The sequence below is a fragment of the Jaculus jaculus genome, chromosome 1 (assembly GCF_020740685.1).
Source record: "Jaculus jaculus isolate mJacJac1 chromosome 1, mJacJac1.mat.Y.cur, whole genome shotgun sequence".
Taxonomy (NCBI): Eukaryota; Metazoa; Chordata; class Mammalia; order Rodentia; family Dipodidae; genus Jaculus; species Jaculus jaculus.
In genome coordinates, this window is record NC_059102.1 from 65,271,118 (window position 1) to 65,282,433 (window position 11,316).

The window sequence follows — 11,316 nt, forward strand, 5'->3', positions numbered from 1 at the left end:
TGGTCCTGGTAAAAATGTTGGAAATGAAAAACCTAATAAATCAAATATAAAACAATGGAAAGCATCACAAATAGCTAGATAAAACAGAAGAAATAATATTATGGATTTAAGACAAGGTCAAGAAAAGAATTTAAAAAAAGTATGTCTGATAATCATAAGTATCAAGAACTCTGGGAAATGATTAAGAAACCAAACCTAATAATCCCTGGGGTAGACAGAGACAAAATACAGGCATAAGGCATAGAACACATAATCAAGGAAAATTTGCAAAATCCATGTTTGCTATTAGTCTCATTTTTTTTTTTTCAAGATAGGGTCTCACTCTAGCTTAGGCTGACCTGGAATTCACTATGTCATCTCAGGGTGGCCTCGAATTCACAGTGACCCTCCTACCTTTGCCTCCTGGGTGCTGGGATTAAATATGTATACCACCACAACTGGCTTAGGATGGTACTGTATATATATAAGTAGAAGAAAGATTAATGGAGGTGAAAAAGCCTAAGTGAGGTCAGGGGAAGAGATTGAATGAAAGAAAGGTGGAGGGAGGGCTAACCAAAATCGACGAGGATATAAATAAGTCATATGGAAACCTACTTTTTTGGACAATGGAAAACACAGGAGCCATAGATTGTTACTAGAAACTTTTCAGTGCCAGGGATAGGATACCTTCCCATGAGCTGTTGGCCAGGATGGTGCCTGTTGCTCCCAAAACATTGCAGGCCATTGCTGAGGCCCTTGGTTTCCCATCAGGAATAGATGGTAAGACCCTATTGCTGAAGATTACACATACTTGGGCTGCCAGGTCACTGAGAAGTCCTACTTCTGAAGCTGAGCTGAAAACCTCCTCCATGTAGACCAGCTGACAGAAAGCTTGAAAAAGCCACACTGTATATAGTTAAATGGGAGAGAAATCACCAGTGAAGCTACTCAACAGTGGACACTGCAAGCCTTGTATATGGCGAGCGAGGCTAAATGAGCCAATGGGTGCAATAGTGGCATGTCTGGTATGGGGGAAATTAACAACCCTCAAATTCAACTGGAGGCCCACTCCATGGGATGGAATACATTCCTGATACTGAAAACCTACAATTTATGGCCACCAAGCCAGAATAGCTTTAGATGTTTAGAGTTCTCCCATGTAGAAGACAAGAGCCTATCACAAGCAATAGCACTCAGGAATGCAGGCATTTTATGTGGAATGGATTGAACAAATGAGAATTAGGAACAGATCAAATATATTCCAATAAGTAAATCATCAAAACCTTAGTATGAAAAAGAGAGAAAGAAAATACAATAATTGTGCCCAAGAAATAAGCCAACAAAATTATAGCAACTAGCAAATATTTTTCAACCCAAATTTTTTTTCAACCAAAATTTTAAAAATGGTTTTAATACCAATTGAAAGATGCAAGTTGATGATCATACTAATGAAAAAAAAATACAATTTATTGTTTACAAGAAATACACTTTACTAGGCCCGAAGAGCTAGATCAATGCTTAAAAAAGTCTACTGGTTCAGGTTTGACTTCCCAGTATCCACATAAATACAGATAAAACAAAGTCTCTTTTGCATTTGAAACTTGTTTGCAGAGCCAAGAGGTCCAGATGGACCCATTCATTATTTCTCTCTCTCAAATATATATATTTTTTTTTTCAAAAAGAAGCACACTGTAGCAGACAGCTTCAGGTTCACTGAGATGAACTTTCAGACCAGACACAGATATGGAGGAAGGGATTTTTATTGAAGCTTACAGATTCAGGGGAAGTTCCATAATGGCAGAAGAAGCTGGCCTGCCTTCACAGGCCCAAACAGAGAGAGAGAGAGAGAAGTACAAGCCAAAAAGCCAAAGGCCACACAGCACACTTCAGGAACTTCAGCCTGGCACACTTTGCATATCTTTAGATTGAAATCTGAAACCCACCACCACACCTTAAGATCACCCAGTGACATTGCCTCCGGTCAGGTAACCAGCAGATGCAAACTACAAACAATAAAGAACTGAATATATTGGGGCCATCTATTCAAACCACCACACACACTTTACTGATACTGAAATAAAAGGACAGAAATACCAAGAAAATGAAATCCAAAAACAAGCAAAAGTAGCAGTATGTGTGTGTGTATATATATATATATATATATATATATATATATATATATATGTATATATATATATGGCAAAGCAGATGTCAAGTCAAAATCAGTGAGAAGAGATAAATGTCACCAAATATTAATGAAGGAAACACTACATCAATAAGACATAAGTGTAAATGTATATGTATAAAATATTGGTGCATCATTTTCATAAAACACACACACACAGTACTAAACAGAAAGATAATTCTAAAATATGATCATAGTTGAAACTTCAATACTCTCATTAAAATAGATAAGCAAACCAAAAATCAACAAAGAGATGTCAGAATCCAATTGTACCATAGAACAAATGGAGTTTACAAACAATCTACAAAATATTCCATCAAACAATTTTGAAATAAACTCTTCTTAGCAGTCCATGGAACTTTATACAAAACATATCACAGGCTATCGGCCAAAGCAGGTTTTAACAAATAAAAACAAAAAAACTGAAACAGATTCTTTTGTCATATTAGATTATAAAGAAATAAAATTGGAAGTCAATAGAAGAGGAAACTATGCAAATATATGAAGATTGAACAATATACTTTTGATTGATCAATGTGTCATTGAAAAATTAGAGGTAGGATTTAAAATTCTAAGAATTAAGTAAAATGAAATTGAAACTTGCCAGAATCTTTTGCACATAGCAAAGGAAGATCTAAGAGGCTTAATAAAAGCCAGACATATTTAGTATCCTTATCCTTCAGGATAATAAGAATTAAAAGTACATCGATATTCCATCCCACCCCAGCAGGATGGCTATCATGAAGAAAACAAATAACAACAATGTTGTGACCAAGAACACTTGTTCATTGCTTGTGGGGGACAGAAACTGATTCTTTACTGTTCTATGGAAATAAGTATGTGAGTTTCTCAAGAAAAAACTGAAAATAGGCCTACAGTGTGATCCAGCTATACCACTCCTGGGCATATACCCCAAAGATTCTATATCCCACCACAAAAAAACTTTTTCACATACATGTTTATTGCTGCTCTATTGACAATAGCAAAGAAATAGAACTAACCCAGATGTTCATCAACAGATAAATGAATCAAGAATATATGGCATACATAACAAATAAAGTTTTGTATAGTTGTAGAGAATGAAGTTACATCACTTTCAGGAAAATGGAGAGAATTTGAGATCATCATATTAAGCAAAGTAAGCAAGACTAAAAACATACTGGATTTCTTTCATATACAGAATCTAGATTAAAATGTATAATATAAACCCAGGTATGGTTGTGCATGCCTTTAATACTAGTACTCAAGAGGCTAAGGTATGAGGATTGCCATTTATTTGAAACAAGTTTGGGCCTTCAGAGTAAGTTCAAGGCCAGCCTGAGGTACCATGAGACCTTACCTTGAAAAGCAGAAGAAGGAAAAAAAAATACTATAAGACATGAATGTAGAAGGGGAACTATGTGAGTAGAGGAGAGATTCTAAAGTGAGTGGAGAGAGGCATGAGAGAGGCTAATTTGTAAAGATAAATATTGCATGCTTTCTCTCATATGTAAAAATCCAGATTTAACCATAGATATGTTATACTTATGTGTATGTGTACATAAGATCTGAAAGTAGAGGGGGAATGGGACTATTTGGAGAGGAAGAAGAAAGGGAAGGAAACACAAGAGAGTGCAATGGAGGTGAATCTGTGCAAAGTACAATGATATACATGTATGAAAGTGCTATAATGAAACCCATTGTTTTGTCCACTAAAAATCAATGGTCAATACAATGGAAGAGGAACTATTTAGGAAGAGGAACAGGACCAGATGAATATGGAAGAGGATAACAAAAGAGATATGAGGTGGTGAATTTGATCAGAGTACATTATATACGTGTGGAAATGTCAGTAGTTCTACAATTAATATATAACACAATGTTGAATTAAGGTATTGGGAGTAAAATAAATAATGTAAGTGAATGAACAAATAGTCAACTGTAATTCTTGGCTGATTTCATAATCTAAGTAACTTTGTGAACTTTGTGAACAATCTAGTTTGACATAGGCTATTGTTGCAGATTATTAATTATTTGGGATAGATTTTCATGATTAACTCCTAGCTGACTGGCATGTGTTAGAACAGTGTGCTTGCCAGAAGTAATAGTCAAATGGGAAGCTTTTGGCTGTCTTACTAATAGCTGGGAAGTGTTCAGTTACCTGACATTGCTGGGCTTTCCTGGAAAGAAAAGAGCATGTGGCCTAACCCAGGGGACTCAAGTTCACTCTGCTGTTCAGAGACAAGGGCCTTCAGACTCAAGAAAAATATCTTCCATGTTTCTGTTTTAGAGAACGTATAATACCATCAAGTTCAATTCTGTTACACGAGCTGGAAATGAAGTGGGGAGGACAAGCGATGTCTTTTTACCTTACAGAATTTATTATCAGGGAAGAGTACATAGGATGGAAGCTTCATCTACTAATGAGTAGGTTTACCTGAATACACAAGGTATCCAGGATAGTTGTCCTAATCATCTCAATGATGTGTGTGTGTGTGTGTGTGTGTGTGTGTGTGTGTGTGTGTGTGTGTGATACGGTATGAGGATGTATATGCACATTATGTGCTCTCGGGGCATTCTTGTGCTTACTTGTGACAGCGGATGGAGAACATTTCGTGTCCCTCTCCATTCCCACCTGTCTGTGTTTCCTTGTGACTATCTTTTACTGAGCTTTGCGCATTCATGAGCCTCACTGATTCTCCCATCTTTCTCTTCTCCCAAGGACTGGTGCTATAGATGAGCATGTCATACCTAGTTGCTTCTATGGGTTCTGGAGATTAAAACTTGGATGCTCTTGGGCCCTCTCAGACCTCAGCTTTGTGCCAGAAGTACACATAACTGCTGAGCTGTCTCTCCAACCCCTTCAATGAGACATTTGAGCCCAAGGGTGGGTAGTCAATGATCCTGCTTTGTCTTCTCAAGCTCCTGACTATGATCTAAACTTGTGGCTCTCAAAGAACAGCATCAGCTTTTCCTGGGCACTTGTTGGCATGCAAAACCCAGAGCCCCACCCAGACCTAAGAATCAGAAACTCTGGGGCATACTTAGCAGCTGGTATGCAGTGGGCCAGACTGAGGAGCACTAATACTGATTTCAAACACATTATGACCCACAGCAAAGTTTGTAGCTGTGCATTCTGACATGCTCAGACATTGCCAGTTCTACCCACCTGTGCACTGAGGTTTGGGTAGATAGGCTTGGCCTGCATTTGTTTCATTTGAGGTATTTAGTCTGGAGAGTTTTAACTTTGTGGTAAGTATTATTTCTCTCTTACCAAACTTCTTTGGGTATTTATTTAAATCTGCTTCTATTCCATCATTTTTCATTACCATACTGTAGTTGTTTGTGTTTTTGTCAGTATTCTGTCCTGGTCTGTCAGCTTGCTGAGGGTGGGAGGCATGCCTCTTTGTGCAACAACTTTTAAGTGTCTGACCTGTAGAAGCCACATGGTAATGAGCAATAGAGCAAGATTCTAATGTCTATAACTATCTCCGTGAGGCCTGTCTACACGGATGTATTGAGAAAGGAAATTTGCTGTTTCTTTTTTTTTTTTTTACAGCCTTCTCAGAGTTGTGTATGTCAGTATGATGAACTGGTTAAATCCATAGACTAAAATTCTTTAAGCACAGCCAAAGTAAGGTCAATGGAAACAAAATGAAGTGGATTTTTGCTGGCTACTGGTTAGATAATGTCAGTTCTCACAAGGAAACATGGTTCCAACATGGAGATTTCAGCATTATATCTTTTAAAAGATGAATATCATTTTACCCATGACAGAAGCTGGACTTCTCCTTCTATTTAGAATAATATGGCCAACATAATGGCTTGGTATTTTTTTTCTAAATTGTTCCCTCTGGGTAAAGTCCTTCTGTGAATAAAAATTTGTACCTAACCTGTGAAAATAGCCAATATCGTATTCTAAGAAACCTCTAATTTGGGAAGTTACCTCTTCCTTCTGTTGTTTTTTCTCTGAAGTCAGAGGAATCACTTTAAAGAGTATGACACTGCATCACTGAGGTAATGCCACTGGGCAAGAGTGAGAAAGTTTGGCAGAATACAATGGAAGTAGTGCATGGGAGGCTCTCTTACCTGCTGAGCTACCTCCCTAGCCCTAAAATGGTCTTTTCTTTATCCTCAAAGAAAAATCTGTTTGAGGGACTGAACCACTTGTGTGTACAAGAAGTAAGTCTTATATTGAAAGTAGCCAGATGATGAGAAAACAGTGAAGAATAGAAAATAAAATGAAACCAAGGGGGCTAAAATTACCTGACCCAAATCCAATAAATATTAAGAGCTTGAAAAATGTAGCTCTATAGATGCAGATTCTATTTACTGTAGTTAATGATTTCAACAATGTCAGGTAAAGCTCTCCAAGTGAAAAGCATTGCCCAAAGCAGCATTTAGCAGAAGCCAAGGTAAGCCTGGCTTCCATGAGATTGGCAGGAAGCAGAGGGCAGCAGGGCATTTTCATCAGCTGTTTAATTCTCATAGTGCTTCACAAAACAGTTTCCCCCACAGCTTCTAAACTCACTTCACTTGGGACCATAGGGTCTAGTGTATGAGAAGCATGTTCAGTAAAGTCTAACTTCCCATTAAGACTGGCTTTTGCAGATGCAGCCCATGGGGGCTGTACATCGCCTTGCAGCCCCCACCCTGTAGCTGCATGTGGCTCTTCTTGGGCCACTGTCCAAAGCCAGTAGGAAAGAGGGAAGTTATGTTGTTTAGTGGTCATTGTTGCAAAGCAAAGTATCTAATTTTCAAGTTTATATTTTAAAACAGAAATCTATTGACAAGAAAGAAGTCAGCTGACTTGTCTAGCTCACCCTTGTCGGGGACATTTTGGTCCGGGGAGAATCATCAGTCAGGACTGAAACCTGAAGAATGCAGCTGAAATGTTGCTTCTCATCTTTCCCGTCGTCCTTGTGTGAGCAGGCAGCTGTTGGTGGTAGAGCTCTCTTTCCTCAGGGCAGCCTAGGTCGGTTCTGCAGAGAGGAAAAGTCCATCTTCCTGCAAAAAATATGGTGTTTTGTTTATGTCCTAGAGAAAGAAACCCTGGTCTAATTATTTAAAAGATGATACTTCCCCAGACCCTGTCTACTCCACATGAGATCATGAGGTCATACAACAAAGCATTTGCATAAGGGTTAGGTTTTTAAAAGGCAGCAAGCAATGAAGAAAGACTACCCTATTTCCTCTAGTAGAACAGGGTGCAAACCAAACTTTCATTAATTAGTAAAGGGCCAAATAGACCCATGGCCCTCCATAGTTCTAGAAGACAGCATTCACTTATTTTCATCCTACAAGTTTTGTTGAACAAAAAAATGAAGCAATCTCATTTTTATGGCCTAACTACAAGCCAGCCCTTAGCATTCACACTGAAACAGTCTTTTTCATATGAAAGCACTTTTCCAGAACCTCTGCACTCAACAGGAAAAACCAAGAGAAGCTTGACAGCTGCTTATGCTTGGGAGGCCTGATGATTTATTCTGATTAACAAACAAGAGAATCTAAATGAGGTATGAGGAGGAACGCAAAAGGAAGGAAAGAAAGTTTGGCAACTGTGCCTATCTGTGGGCCTCCTCTCAGTGTTAATGTGAGAAAAGGAAATGGTATTTTTGTTTTCATTAAAATGCAAAAGGCATCAGAGTTAGAAAATAGATCTTTCTTCTTTATGGCTAGAAGCAAACTGAAGCAGATGAGCATGTGCATTCTGCTTGGTGTCGCTGGGGGCTACTCTCACATATTGGCTATGGGAGGTGAGATCTGAGTACTGGGCTAGTCACTGTAGACAGGCATCCTGCTCATTCCACAAGATGCTTCATTCATTCATTCTACAATGCCTTCTCTGTGGCAGTGGCATTTATCAGTAGGGATGAGAAGGTGAACAAATGGTGACACCATCAGACTGCTCAAAGTCAAATGAAAGAGACAGATCAGCAAGAAATTGCAATGCAGTGTTTTAAGTTCCACATATGTAAAGCTTTGAGATATCCATGAAGGGTCCAGCTTTAGACATAGGAGGTCAAGAAAGACTGAGGACAGCTGACACCTAGGCTGATTATTGAAGGAGGAATAAACTGAGTACCACCTTAGTACCAGGAGGATAAAGAGGACCTGGGAGACAGAGAAGTAGTGGAAGAAGGGATTGGACAATTTCATAGCATGTTCAGAGGCCTGACAGAGAAAGAACACACTGAGAACCAACATAAATAACAGAGTGGCTGACATATGTTCTGGGAAAATACTAAATAAAGTTGAAAAGATTAGGGAAAAAAAAAAAAACCTAATCTTAGAGAGCCACATGAGTCTGAACTGCATTAAAGACTCTCAAAGCTCTTCATGAAGCTTCCATGGAGGAGACACCACACTACACATGATGCCTCTTGACTGTTTTGGGAAACTGAAGTGATGTGCTTATGCCTCTATCACAGTTGGTGATCAGTTTCTGGATTTTAAATGTCTGTATTTACTTCCCATGAGAAGAAATAGCCTATTGGGAGCTTCTATGTTGAGACCAAAGTCATATGCAAAACAAACAAACAAAAAATTAATCCACCAAATCAAGATGGACCACAGAATAAATATTCAAACACCTATGACTCCTATGCCATTGTTAGATTACCATGATGACAGAGGAAGCATGTTGATAATTGCTTCTTTGGACAATAGTGCACATTTCTAGGCATTTTTTCTGGTGTTTAGTGTACTAACACATGAAATAATGCCAGTTGTCAAGATGATATGATTTCACCAAATGAATCCTTCTTTGAAGCAGGACAGGCATTTTCTATGACATGATACAATTATGAATTAATTCCTTGTAAAGATTTCTGTAGGAAACTATTAGAGAAAAACTGTGTTATCAATCTCTGTGGAACCATGCAACAACTGTGTAAGGACAGGAAGTCAATTACATAGCAGCAGCCTCGGGAGTATGTGGGACAGTGCTGGCAGGAAGGATCTTCTACTTATTCAGACACTGATGAGACACCCACTATGCATGAGGTGACAGAAATCCAAAATAAATAAGGGCCTGATGCTGCCTGAGAAGATCATATAGGACGGTTACGGTGTGATGGGTTGTGCACAGTTATGACACACAAGGAGGTAAATGTGGTAAAATATGCCAGAAGGCAGGCGACCTGTGTTCAGACTCAGGATGTCTAGTAGGTCAAATTATATCCCCTCAGAAATGTACACACAGAAACTGTGAGTGTGTTTTTATTTGGGAAACAATGTCTACAGATAAAATGAGGTAAACATTTTGAGATTATTGGAATTAGGGAATTACTGACTCCAATGAAAACCGTTAGAAGAGAAGAAAGCTATGTGAAAACAGAGACAGAGATAGGAGTTGTGTTGCCAGACGTCAAAACATGCCTACCAGCCCAAGAAGTTAGGAGAGGCAGGCAAATTTCTCCTCTCAAGTCCTTAGGGGTAGGATGGACTTACTGACACCTTCTCCTCAGATTTCTGCTCTTCACAAGTGAGAGAATAATTTTTGCTATTGCTATATGACATCCAAATGATGGTAATTTATTTTGCTAGCCACAGGAAGCAATGGATGGTGGGACCATTAAGAAATCTAGAAAGATATCCAAGGTGGTAAGGCCACTGTGAAGTCTTGAGGCCAGAATAGTATTAGAGTAATGAGCTGAAATTATTAGGGCATTGAAACAAGAGGGAGATGGCAGAAGGAAGAGCCTAGAAATGGAAAGAATGATTGCTAGGATATATTTGGGTTAATTACCCCATGGTTACATTATGTGGCTAAAGAGGAAAGGTGCATGCACAATGTGAAAAATCAGTGCTGTGGAAAAGATGTATATCTTGATCATTTGTTTGGTGTTGCCATGCTGGGGATGAAACCCAGGGCCTTGTACATGCTAAGTAAATACTACAGCATACTGACAGCCTAAGGGAATTTTATGCTCTATAATCCTAGAGTTTCAAAGTTTCCTGTCTCTGTGTGTTAATGTGTAGAAAGTAAGAACAGCCTTTGCAGAGCATGTTGGGGAACACTATTCAGGATTATTTTGGGTGGATGGGAAGATACCTCCTCTACCATTAACCAAATATTGTCAGAACCTCTAACCTTTGTTTTTGCAGTTTTATAAACCACAATTATATAAGTTGTAGCACTTTTAGTAGTTGTTAGCACTTTTATAATATTTTATAATGACAAGTCTTTTTCTATTTCTTTTCAGCTGTTCACAGCACACCACTGCTGTTCTTCTAGGAGTGGTAGACTACGATTTCATCACTGACACATAGAACATACCAGGATTCATATGACAGACCATGGCACATCCAGAAATAGTGCAAGGGCCAGCCTTAGGTGATAGACCACAGCTGGAGACACAGAGAACAACTGAGAATGTTCCCTCCCATCACCTGGCCTGGGTTTTCCTAACATAGTAGTTTCTTTTCACCCTCCTCTCAGGATGGGCAGAGAAAGATGACTGAATCAGGTCAGATCTGTTTGATCAAAGCTGATTGCAAGGTTGCAATAATCAATCCAGTCATAATTAGTAAAAAATGTTTCCTTTAAATAAACTGTTTCTCTGCTTTTCCAACAAAGCAATTCCTGCCTGAAACTTAACATCTTATGAGGAAACAAATAAATAAAAATGAATGATGCTCAGCATCTTAGGACTTCTGAGAACACCGCATCATGGCTCCCAATTTATCTCAGCTAGAGCTCCTGTAATCTAAACCCAAGTCAAGTTACAGCATCAATTTCCTCTCTGACTAATATTTTAGGAGATTAAAATTCAGTCTGTTCCCCCCCCCCCCTTAGCTGTAGCTATGTGGTTGTTTGTTTTATAGATTAGGCTTGGTTTTAAAGTATCTGTAAATATTTGCCTAAGTAAAGGACAGATTGCTGATCTGTATGCAAATGATATACTTTCCTGCCTTAAAAATTTAAGATTGACTTTGAATTGACCCCATGCTTTATCCCTCAGTAGAGATCTATTAAAAGATATTTATAATACCTGTGGACATTGTGTACGATACCAGTGGGAGTTTTCTTCAACAGCAGATGAATAGCAGAAACATGGGCAGACTAAAATGTGGCAGATATATGCAAAAGGCAGACTGAGACTGATTTACATAGCTGGATCTCACTGTGCTTCCCTGCAGTTTCTCCCTGTTGGATACCTAAAAATACT